Consider the following 12,732-nt stretch of genomic DNA (forward strand, 5'->3'; position numbering starts at 1 on the left):
ATCCAACGGACGAAAATCAAGCATTATACAGTAATTACAGCAAAATGTTAAAAAATAAATAAATTGACCAGTGATATGGCCTCACCCTTCAAAATTTCAAATAGAGGGTACTATGCCAGAATTGTCACGATGTCAATATCTTTGTTTGGTTGATTAAAGAAATAAAAAAATATTGCAAAAAAGTTTATTTTGCTGGTTTGTAAAGTTGAAGAGGTCTTCTACTGGTTCGCAAAGTCAAAGCAAAAATAAATAAAAACATATTAACAAAGCTGTCTCTCGATTGAAGGTATTAATTCAATTTTTTTTTTTTAAATATATTCATTAACTTCTTTATAGGTATTTCATTGAACATAACTCTAATGTAAGATACATTAATATAAACACGTTAACCACATCAGTTCAAATGATGTATAACTCCTTTAGCAATCTTGCGCTTCTGATTATGGTAATAATTTCAAAATTCATATAGTTAGATACTTTTTTCACAATCCACTTTGTTTTGCACACTTTCTTTTTGGTGCTAATGATATCCCTCAAAACATATTTACATGATTGAAGGGTGTCAATACATGCAAGTCTCAACAATTTATCCCTTAGACAATGTGAAATGTCAATCACCCTTCTCATGACCTAGTATCCTGGTTAGCCTAACCCTACTTTTCAATTGGCTCATTTTTTTATTATATTTTTTCTTTAGATTATAGTGCAACCATAGAAGAGTAGAGTGTGAATATTGCATCCTTTTATGATATACTTGTTGGGTTTTAATCAAATAATCTACATGTAGAAATTAAGAATACTACAATTAATTAAAGAGATAATTTAGTCTCGTACCTAATTAATGATTAAAGCATAAATACCTTTAGATTTAGTCGAAATAATCTCATGAGCGAAATACCACTCCCAGGCAAACATAATAGCACGTGCATAAACCATGTATATCAAGATAATAATAATAATGCATCATAACTTTATTTTAGATGCAAATAACCGTCACCATAAGGTATAAACTGGAGGAAAAATAAATGTCACCACAAAGTATGAAGAAACTAACTGCAATGTAGCATATATAAAAGAAATACCAGACATCATAACATAATGACTCTCGAACACCTATCCGAATCACGTGCTTTATAAATACTTTATTATCTTCGGTTGAAAACCTTTAATGAGAGGATTTGCAACAATCTTTCTGTAACCATATAGGAAATCTTAATGGCACTTAAATCTTAACATTCTCACACTTGAAAATGTATTTTATGTCAATGGGTTTACTACGCTTGGTCACTCTTAATTTTTTTTATATATACTTAATTAATATAAGTCTTTAGAGAAAGTTTAAGTATTCCAGTATCGTAATCTCTATGGATCCTAATGCCAAGGACCTGCATGTCCTACATGCCAAACATTTTACATAAAATTCTTAATATCATGTATCGCATGAATGTTATTGCCACCTTGCAAAATATCATCAACATATAAGACAAGAAAAACAAAAAGACTCCCACTAAACTTGAGGTATATGCATTTATCCATAACATTCTTTTTGAACCTACAATTAGTAATCACTGTATCAAAATTCAGATACCACTGCTGTAAAACTTGCTTAAGTCATAAATGAGCTACAATGAAATAATGACTCTTAAAGAGTCATTTAATGAAATTGGAGAAAAATCTCAAAGAAATTAACATTTAACTTTTGCTTAAGCACTTAGCCATCAATTTTGTCTTATATCCATCATACACCTTAAAATCACCAACTATAGCACACTTCCAAGCTTTAGAAGATCTCTTAAGCTAAACAGGCTTAGAAACTAAATTGGAAACTGAAAGAAGAGACTACAAATTAAGGAGAAAAAACTAAATGAGTGGGAATAGCTGAAAGATTGGGAATAGTGTGATACCCCTCGGATCCAAGACACGGGTTGATCAGGCCCAGGCCCAAACCCGAGGCAATATCAAACAATTAATATTTTAAAACGAACACAGATGACAAACTGAAATAAGAATAAACATTTAAAAGGTGAAAGAGAAACTAAAATAAAATCCTTTAAAGATAAATACTTAAATCTCAAAAATCCAAAACCTCCAATAGATTAAACAACTCGGGAATCCATCTCTAGTGGACCCATAACAAAAATCCAAACTGAAATAAAACAACTGAAAGAACATCCTGATATAAGCTATGGAGATAAGTCCTACTTCGTCGGTAGAGTGAATAGTAGTCTCTGCTCAGCACGATCAAGCCTAAGTCTGGAACTGTCGTGTACCTGAAAAATAGAAGTGGGTCAGGCCCACGCGCAAGTTCTATACTATTACAATCCAAGCAGAGACCCGATACGCATGTACATCCTAATCAATCCAACAATAAATAAATAGTCTGTGAATATGTGTGTGTGTGTGTGTGTGTGTGTGTGTGTGTGTGTATATATTCACACTACAGGACTCTCACTGGACTACAGGCCCGTCTCAACCTGACTAGTAGGCACCATACAAAATGCACCTAAGGTGGGCATGATTACCTAAACCTAGCAGGGTACACATCCAACCATCATAGCCAGCTATGCATCCCAATGCATATACGCTCCCTAACCAACGACTCTGAGACTCAGGCTCATATCGTGACACCATAAAAATATATTTAAATTCCATTCCAAACCAAAGTGTCACTCAACTTTTTCGTGATCTGACACAAAATACAGGTAGGACTTAACTTTTGTAGTTAATCCATCCATTAATCCAGAGTAGGTAGGACTTAGCGTTTTTGAGCTAATCCCCCTAGTATGTCACCGTCCCATACCGGTGCATACCATCCATCTATCCAGTGTTGATAACATAAATGACAGTAAACATTTCAATATCAACATATCCAATATAAGTATAACAAGAATGTATAAATAACATGTTTGTTCAATACTACCAGTATATGATTCACTACAATTTAAAATGCAGAGATATAACAACAACCATTCTATATCCCACAATAAGCATAATAATATCAATAATATAATTAACATGCTTACTTGTAATTACTCCACAACATCCCATAAGTTGATACAAACAATACTTTGTAAACTAGTTTCTTATTAAGCATTAACTGAATTTATATTAGTTGACATGCTTAATTCCATACCACTGTTACATGATTTAAATATAAAATTCTTAATTCAATTGCTAAATTTAAAAATAAGCAACTTGAATTGTCTGTAGCAAAATCGTCACACAAACTTTCTTAAGTGTTTCCGACCGTTCCTACCTTAGCTTCTTATGGTGCTTTATGTATCACCATGTCTTCTGAACTTTTATCAAGGATTTATACATTACTGGACATCCTTAAAACTACTCTTGAATCAGCCCGGAACCTTAAAAATTTAACCACAGTAGCCTAGGTTCGCAGAAAAATCAAGAAAACTGGAAAACGTTGAAGGAGCCGGCTCCAACTTGGAGCCGGCTCCAAACATGTTGGAACCGCCTCCAACTCTCTTTGAGCCGGCTCCATGATTCCATGGAGCCGCCTTGTAATACCCCTAATTTTAAAAGGATAGTCCTGGAATTTAATTTAATTGTTTATGTGCATTTTTAATAAATAAATTAATTATTTGCTTGTTTGCCTTGTTATTAGAATTACTTGTTGATTAATTTATTTAACCGTGTTTTATTTTTCTTTAATTAAATTAATTATTTTCTTTTATTATTATTATTGCTTTCTTTTAATTTAATTGTTTTAATTGGGTTAATTATTTAAAGGCGTAAATTGGAGTTAGGGTTTTAAGTTTCACGATGTAGCCGACTTAATATTTAATTAATTATACGGTTTCATTCTTGGATTACAAGTAGAATTAGGGTTGTGTTTTAAAAACACACACCCCTATATAAATACATGTATAAGTTCTGCCTAAGGTTTTAAAAACCCCATACACGTAGTGAAAGGGCAGAGAGAAACAGAGAGAAGAAGTTGAGAGAAACAAAGAGTGAACCTTTAGAGGTTTACAGAGGGGTTCAAGGAGGAAGAAGTGGAGTGCTTCTGGGTTGAACCAAGGGCACCGGAGGAGTAGAACAACAGTCGACGACGTTGACGGACAACTCAGAGACTGTGGAATTAGAGTTTCAAATCTGAAACTCAAAGGCAAGTTTTGTTCTTATCTATCCCTCTAATCTGTGTTCTGTGCATGTTTAGGAAGACTCCAGGGATTAAACTAAGGTTTAATTATAACTTTTATGCATATTTAATCAATGTTTAAATTCATGGAATTGAACCTGTTCTTCGTTGTTTCAGAATGATAGTAAAGAAACTGTAGTTCTGTAACCTTGTTCCGTTGTGTAGTGATTTGTTTTCAATTCAAGTTTGATGGTATATCATTGTTTTACAATCAATCTGGAACTGAATTAGACCTTAAAACATGCACTAAAAGTTACTACAAGAACTGGTACTCACAGAAATCAGATAAGACAACAAAACGGACGAAACTGCTAAGGGGAAAAGGGAGCAGGCTCTAAAAAACCCTTAGAGCCGGCTCCTAGAAGGTAGAGCCGGCTCTATTAAGAAAAGAAGAGCAGGCTCTTCTAATTTCTAGAGCCTGCTCTCTCTTAAAAGGTCCAGAAACTGATTTTTTTGTGGTTCGTTTGGCTGAAATTGAATTTTCTGGAACTGTTTGAAGCTACTGAATGTTGTAAATATGTGTTTAAGACTTATAATAATGTTAAAAAGCAAACTCACATTCAGTTATTGAGGACATAAATTAATTTAAGATCAAATAGAGGGCTCGTAGGTTAATGGTTAAATATTTACATTACACTGCTTACTGTTTTAGCAATTGATTTTATTGCATGATCTTAAATTATGAATCATATTTGTTAGTTATGTTAAGAGCATATGACTGTTAAAATATATGTGTTCTTAGCTGGAATTAACTGATGTTTACAAACTGACATACAACGCATCAGTTATGGTATTATATGGAGAAATAAATTGTATAATCTTGATTTGTCAATTTAAAGGATTGGAATTGGGATTCATAAATTTGTTATTGGATGCATAATTTAGTTATACACATGTTAAACTATATTTATGCAAATTTTGGAGTATGGTTAATTAGTATCTGATACTGTTTTCGTCAACTACGCTAATTAGAGGAGCTAAGTGTGCAGTCTTTTTTATTTTTATAAAGAACTGCAATGGGATATCTAAATGTTATATTAGAGGCATAAATTGGTTGTATTTATGCTAAACTATATTTATGCTTATTCTGGGATGTGATTAATAAATAGATATACTGTGTTATTAATTATGTAAACTGGAGGATGGTATGCACCGGTATGGGACGGTGTCATATTAGGTACGGATTAGTTCAGACACTAAGCCTACCTAAATCTGGATTAAGGTATGGATTAATCATAAAAGTTAAGTCCATCACCTACATGTGTTATATCAATTGTGAATTGAATGACTTACTATGGTTTCAGGATAGATTGGTTATACATATATCAGACCACTACACAGATGGATGGTATACTGTATTAGGAGGAATTCGGACTTTATATATATATTATATGGTGCCGTGGAATGAGCTTGAGTCTCATGACCATGGTTAGGGCGCGTATATCGCCTAGGATGGATAACTGGACATATGTGTTGTTCCCTGGTAGGTCTAGGTACTCATGCCCACCTTAGAGTGCGTATTCGCATGTTGCCTTCTATTCAGGCTGAGACAGACCTATTGGACTAGCGAGCGTCCTATAGTGTGTACTATATATTTATATAGACTACTCTAGATATTGTTGAGTCTTCCTAGGATGTATCTGCGTATCGGATTACTGTATGAATTGTAGTAGATTAGGACTTGCATCTGGGCCTGACTCGCTTCTTTATTTTTCAGGTGCTCGTCAGTTCCAGGGTTAAAGCTTGGACGTGCAGAGCAGATATAGCTATTCATTCCTCCAATTATATAGGAATCTTCTCTATGACAGTTTTGGATTTCATTTTTATTATTTCAGTATCTTTTGGAGAATTTTAATAAGGGGTGCAATGGATGGATTCCCGAGTTGTAAGCTTATGGAGTTTTGGATTATTGGATTTCAGTATTTATATTTTACGGATTTTCGGTTAGTACTTTTTCAGCTTATTATTTTTATTTCTTATTTTATCTTGTATTATGTGTTCGGTTACATATTAATTATTTGATATTCTTTGGGTTTGGGCCTGCGCCTGATCAACCCGTGTCTCGGATCCGAGGGTTATCACACGCCTCTTCTTTCCCCTCTCTTCCTGATTGCTTGTTTCGTCTCCGGTGATCTCCATTGTTTCCGTTCCTCTCTGTTACAGCCTCTAACGCTTTTAATTATGTTTTGACTGATTAAACTAAGTCCTAGGGTGATCCAGAGTTAATTAAATTCATTGATCATTAATCAAATTCAATTGGAACAAGAATTAAACAAAAAGAATTTAAAAATGATTAGCATTCACATAAAGGAAGACATACTGTTTTGAAATAAATAACGGGGCAACCAAAATAATTTATCTTGATTTCTTCCTGGGACTGTATTAGGAATGCAAAGAACACAGGCCAAAGAGATAGAACTAGTATAAAACTTGCCTGTGAGATTTGGTTCAAAAATCTCAACGTTTTTCTCCTAAGCTTTTCCGGCGATCCTTTGGTTTTGTCCCAGACTTCTCTATACGTTTCTTGCTTCCAGTATGCCGTGAATAGGGTTCTAAAACCCTAGGCAGACGCTCATTACATATATTTATAGGTTTACAGGTTTACATAAAACCCTAATTTAATTCAAACCCTACACTAATCCGTAGTCGGCCCATAAAAAACCTAATCAATGTTTAACTATGTCGGCTACATACGTAACGTCTAAAAACCTAATTTAACAAAAACACATTTAACCCATTATCAGAAATCAATTAATGAAAGATATAATTAAGTCAAACAGAATAAAATAAATCCAATTAAATAACAATTAAAACAAAACAATCAAATAAAACAAGTCATTAACTAAATCACAACCAATTCACAATTAAATCGCCAATAAAACAATTAAATAAATACCCGGACTATGCTTTTAAAATTAGGGATATTACAAATAAGGAACTATAAATAAAACCACTAAAGAAAGTGGAATGAAGTCTGAAATAAATAGAATAGATACTAAAAATTTCTCATCTGCAAAAAGAAACTACAATATTCTTAACTCCCACTAGATTCGCCTCACTCATCAAATTTTTGTGATATATATCTATAATCTCCATAGGTATACTGCACAGTAAAATCTTCAAATCATTTAATCTTCCAAGATGCCCAATAAAATAACAAGTGATAGTGTGAGTATTAAGTTCCTTGATATCTACATTATATAACTTTGCCTTTGTAAGGCATTCCCACACTTTCTCTTTTTTCCTGCAACTTTATTCTGCTTAGGAGAACTAGGAGTAGTGTAATGTGGTACAATATCTTGCTCTTTAAGTATGTACTGAAAGTACTACAATTTACACCATCCTTATCCATTCTCCCATAATATTCACCACCTCTACTTGGTCTTTAAAAAAAACCTTAATTTGTTTGCCTAACTGCTTTCAACTTTAGCTTGATAGATTTTACACATATCAAATGCTTCGGACTTCTGATGGCTTAATTACACAATCATACCTTGAGATTTCATTAATGAAAGTAATAAAATACCTTTACCGCAAATAAGCTACAATAAGAAATGGACCTCAAATGTTGGTATAAATATAGTCCAAAAGACCAAATGATCGACTAGCCTCAAAAATTGTGTTTCTATGCCTTTATCCTTAATCACAACCAACGCATAAATTTTGTGGTATAATAATCTCATCCTTGACCAAGCGTTTAAGTCTCTTTTAAGAGACATTCCCCAATATCCTATGCATAGCATAGATGAATCTTCTCTAACCAAAACACGATTTTATTCGGAAGGTATCAAGTTTATAGAAAAACAAGAAACATGTAGGATCACAACCGAATCCATCCACCATGTCTATACCTATACTTTTACCAAGTTAGGCTCAAATATTAACATGGTAATTTTTTTCATGCTTTGTTTTTCTTTTTCACCACAATAGCCTTTTTTCTTTCGATGTCTTTTTATTTTTACAGAACCAACATCAATCATTCCATGATCAATGTCTTTTGATGTATTATTCTACCTTTCTTTATTTTGTTTAGCCTTATACACTTTTTGTCGCTTAGTTTTTTCTTGAAACTATTCTTACTGTTACAACAAGATAACTTGACTCAGTTTTAATACCCTTGAGTCACTCCCCTTCAATCACACAAAATGATAACAGTTAGTTAATGCCACATGTAACTTCTTGTGAATTATAATTTGCCTTGAAAAGCTAAAAATACTTAAGCAGAAAATAGATCACCATCTGGACTAATAACTTATCATCAAATATGATTCCTTACTACCTCGGATCATTAACCAACTTGCACATCTCATAGATGTACTCCCTCACCGAATCATTGTCGTCATATCTGACTACCATAAATCATGTCAGATAATAGTATTATAGTTGTTTCTTAATGCTCATTAACTCTTTCTTGATCAAATCAATAAGCTTATTGGTAGTATAATAAATCAGAATACCACTATGAATAGTATTGCCAATAGAAGCATAAATTAACCTAATGACATGGTAGTACCTTTAGTCCACTTAAAAATGCAACAACTTTTCTATCTAAGAAGACTCTGCACTGGTGATATGGGTTTTTTTTTTTTTTAAAAAAAAAAAAAAAAAAAAACACAAACTTGTAATTGAAGAAACCCAATATAATATCAAAACCTGTCTTCTAGGTAATATAATTTTAACCATTCAATGGTTCAATCCCTATGAGCTGTCTTTAAATTGCAGAAGCATCTGTAACTTGAATAAATGTTATATTGAATAACACTACATAAACAACATATAAAACAATATGTCATAGTTTTAGGGATTATTACTTTAATTTGTGCTTGGAGTTTCAAGCCAAATTTCTCAGGGTATTTTACTATGTAAAAAAATCGTCCACCCTGCGAGAACAGATAAAATGCCATCTAAAAATCACCTTTTGGTAGAATTTTAAATTTTACTTTACCTCCCAAACCTGCGATCAAAATCGCATATAGACCTATTTGATTATGCTTGAATTATTACTAAACACTTCCACTACATTTTGGCAAAAGGGTTATTTAGTTATAATCCAAACACTCTCAAATATTTTACTCACTTATCCCACATTAAGACATTGATCACCTTTTAGCAGAACAAATGCTGTCATGCAGGTAAGTGCACTGTGAGACCTCAATAAGACCAATGCCTTAAAATTTCAAAAAATAATAACCTCTGTGAGCGTGTCACCTTTTGGCAGGTATCACCCACTTTGGCTACCATATTTGAAACGGTCACTTTACCGGTCTTCCTAAACCCCAAGGAAGAACCTAAACTACAGAAATTCTATTTATTTAAGTTTAACAATTTCTTTGTAATGCACATAAACTAAACCCAAATATTATGAAACACTTGATTTCACTGTAATATAAATGGCTTTAACACAAATAAAATTAAGTATCTTCATACATATTAAGAAATTACAGTGAACAATATAATAACATGTACATCAATCAAGATTTAAAATCTCAATTTTTTCTATACTTTAATTGAAAGAAAATTATAAGGGTTAATTTTACTCACAACCCCTCAAGTTTGGCCATTTTTCACCCTCAAACTTCTTTCAAAAATAACTATCACTTAGGCCCATTCTTACTTTTCCATCATAAAATTCGTTAAAAATATGTAAAAGACATTTTTGCCCTTAATTTTTTAATCTCATTTATTCTCAATTATCAGATTACCATATATACCCCCTTATTATTACACCCACCAACCACCACAACCCAGTGACCTACACACTCACCTCTCTCTCTCGTCCCTCCACGCCTCCATAATTATATCACTATAATTTTACACCGCACTTTAGTGTCTGACATTTCCCAATCATCATTACTCCATAGTTATTGACTCCACCACTAGATAAACGGCACAATAGGAGGAGAAGTCATAGATTACCATATCAATCCATATCAAATTACCATATCAATCTTTTGTTGGATCAGATTGATAGAGTGAACCTGCGTCTAATTTCGATGACGCAGCAACAAACACTTTAAAGACGGCCACCGTTGGTTTAACAGAGACTCGCAACTCTGACTCCGACATTGTAGATTCTAATGACACTCCGAGGATGATGACGGATGGGTTCTGCAGAATTTGACGACGGATGGGTATTGCTAGTGGTGGTTATGATGGCGGCGGATGGGTCTTGCAGATTCTGGCAACATATGATAAAAACAATGTTTTGGTATACACAAAACCAAAAGGTGTCATAGACTTTCGTGGCCAAGAAACCGAGATTCTCAAACTAGAGTTGAAGATGCTAAAAAAAGAGTTTAATGGGTCTTGCAGATTCTGGCAATGACATTGGTGATGGGTTTGGAAAGTGGTGGTTGTGATGGCGGCGACGACGATTGGTGATGGATTGGGATTGGGATTGGGATTGTGTAGGTGGTGGTGGAGACCAATGGTGATGGGTTGGGATTTGGATTATGTGGGTGAAGGCGGCGACGATTAGTGATGGGCTAGTTGGGCAGCAATGGCGATGGCGGATGCTTTGTGTGTATATCTATGTATGTATGTGTATATGTTGGTGATGGGCTGGGATTGTGTTGGTGACTGGGTGGCAGCGGCAGCGGCAACAGATGCTCTGTGTGTATCTATGTCTGTGTGTGTTGGGTTGGGATTGTGTGGGCAGCGACGACGATGGTGGATGCTCTGTGTGTATCTACGTGTGTGTATGTGTGTGTGTGTGTGTGTGTGTGTGTGTGTGTGTATCTATATATGTGTGTGTGTGTATCTATATATATATATATATGTATTTTGTAAATTTATAAATTTTTAGGGGTATTTTAGTCTTTTAATTTAATAATATAGGCTGAAGGTTGTTTTAACAAATTCAAAGTGTATTTAAGTCATTTTATATCGTGTAAGATTCATTCTACTAACAGTTGGGGTGTTAGTGAAAAACGAAGCAAAAGTTTGTAAGGTGAGTGATAGTTATTTTCGAAAGATGTTTGAGGGTGAAATATGGCCAGGTCTAAGGGGGTGTGAGTGAAATTAACCCAAATTATAAATACTTGATGCATGTATATTATATATTCAGTAAAAAAATTTAGAAGTATTTAAATCTTTAAATCAATTAGTTTAATACTACTTGGTTATGGCATGCAAGCCTCATAGGTTTTTCAACCTAGAATTAAACAATTAAAACTTAAATCTTCAAAACAATCAGATCAATAATACTTGCTTATGGCACGCAAGCCCCCATAATTCTTTCAACTTAAAATTGAACAAGTATCATGAATTACTTAAAACATTGAACATAGGGCATGGCTAGACTGCCACACAACTCCACATATATTAAGCCAAAAAGATCACTTGAACCTTTTAGAAAAACTTCATAAAGAAAACATGTAAGGTATGCATTGTATTTAAGACTTGAACAAATTTGAATCTTCTAGCAACTTGATTCCAAAGGAATCATTGATTCATTACGTTCTAGAATCATATAAAAATCAAATTCTTGAACAATTTGACAATTGATTGAAATTTCATATAAAATAGATTCTTAAGTTCCATATAGAAAATATATAAAACCATTAAATACCTGCACTTTTATATTGCACACATACTTACTAGTAGGGGTGGCAAAGTTCGATATGACCCGCCAACACGACACGAGTTAAATAGGTAAACGGGTTTGTGTCGTAAATGGGTTGACACGATTAACCCGTTTAGTTAAACGTGTCGTGTTCGGATTTTGGGGCTCAACCTGTTTAATTAAATGTGTCACCTGAGAACCCGTTTAACTCGTTACCTATTTTGACTTGATTAGTAGGGGATATTTTAGTCATTTCATGTTGACATAAGAAACCCTATTATTCACATCACTATACTCCTTTAGTCATTACGCAGCGGCAGCGCCTCATATATTCTCTTCAGTCTCCTTCTCCTCTTTCCTCTTCAGACAACTTCCTCTCTCTCTTAAATTAATCTCTCAAATCCTCGATTTTTCCCTTTGAGTCATACACTCCTCTATCTCTATCTTCTCTTTTTATCCGCAGAAGTGCTCTCTGTTTGGATTACCAAAAATCATTGAAGTAATCCATCTTCTACAACTCAGTGAACTCACCCGGATTGATCGATCTATTTTCTTGTTAAAGTAAAATTATTGATACCTCTCTCTATCTAAGATTCACAGTTTATGTAATGAATCCACTATTTTTCATTGTGGATTTTGTTTATTGAATTTCTTTGGTTGTTACGTACTCCTGATTTGGGTTAGAGAATGATTGTTGGGTTGGATTTGGTTGTGGAGGAGAGTTTTATCAATTAAATATTTTTTTTCCCTTTGCTAAGGAAGTTTGGAAGTGGTTCATGTCTTTCAACTCTACTTTGAAACAAGTTTTCTTTAATTTATTTTGTCTTTCATTTTCTCTAACTTTACTGTAATTTTATTTTTTTTTTGTTTTTCATTTTCTCTAACTTTACTGTAATTTTTTTTGGCTGTTTTCTCTAACTTTACTATAATTGGATTTCTTTGGCTATTACGTATTCTTGATTTGGGTTGGGGTTTGATTGCTGGGTTGGATTTGGTGGAGGAGAGTTTT

Source organism: Cornus florida, unplaced genomic scaffold (genome assembly GCF_030987335.1).
Source record: "Cornus florida cultivar Cherokee Brave unplaced genomic scaffold, ASM3098733v1 CherokeeBrave_3.0.0_Hap2_Chr08, whole genome shotgun sequence".
NCBI lineage: Eukaryota > Viridiplantae > Streptophyta > Magnoliopsida > Cornales > Cornaceae > Cornus > Cornus florida.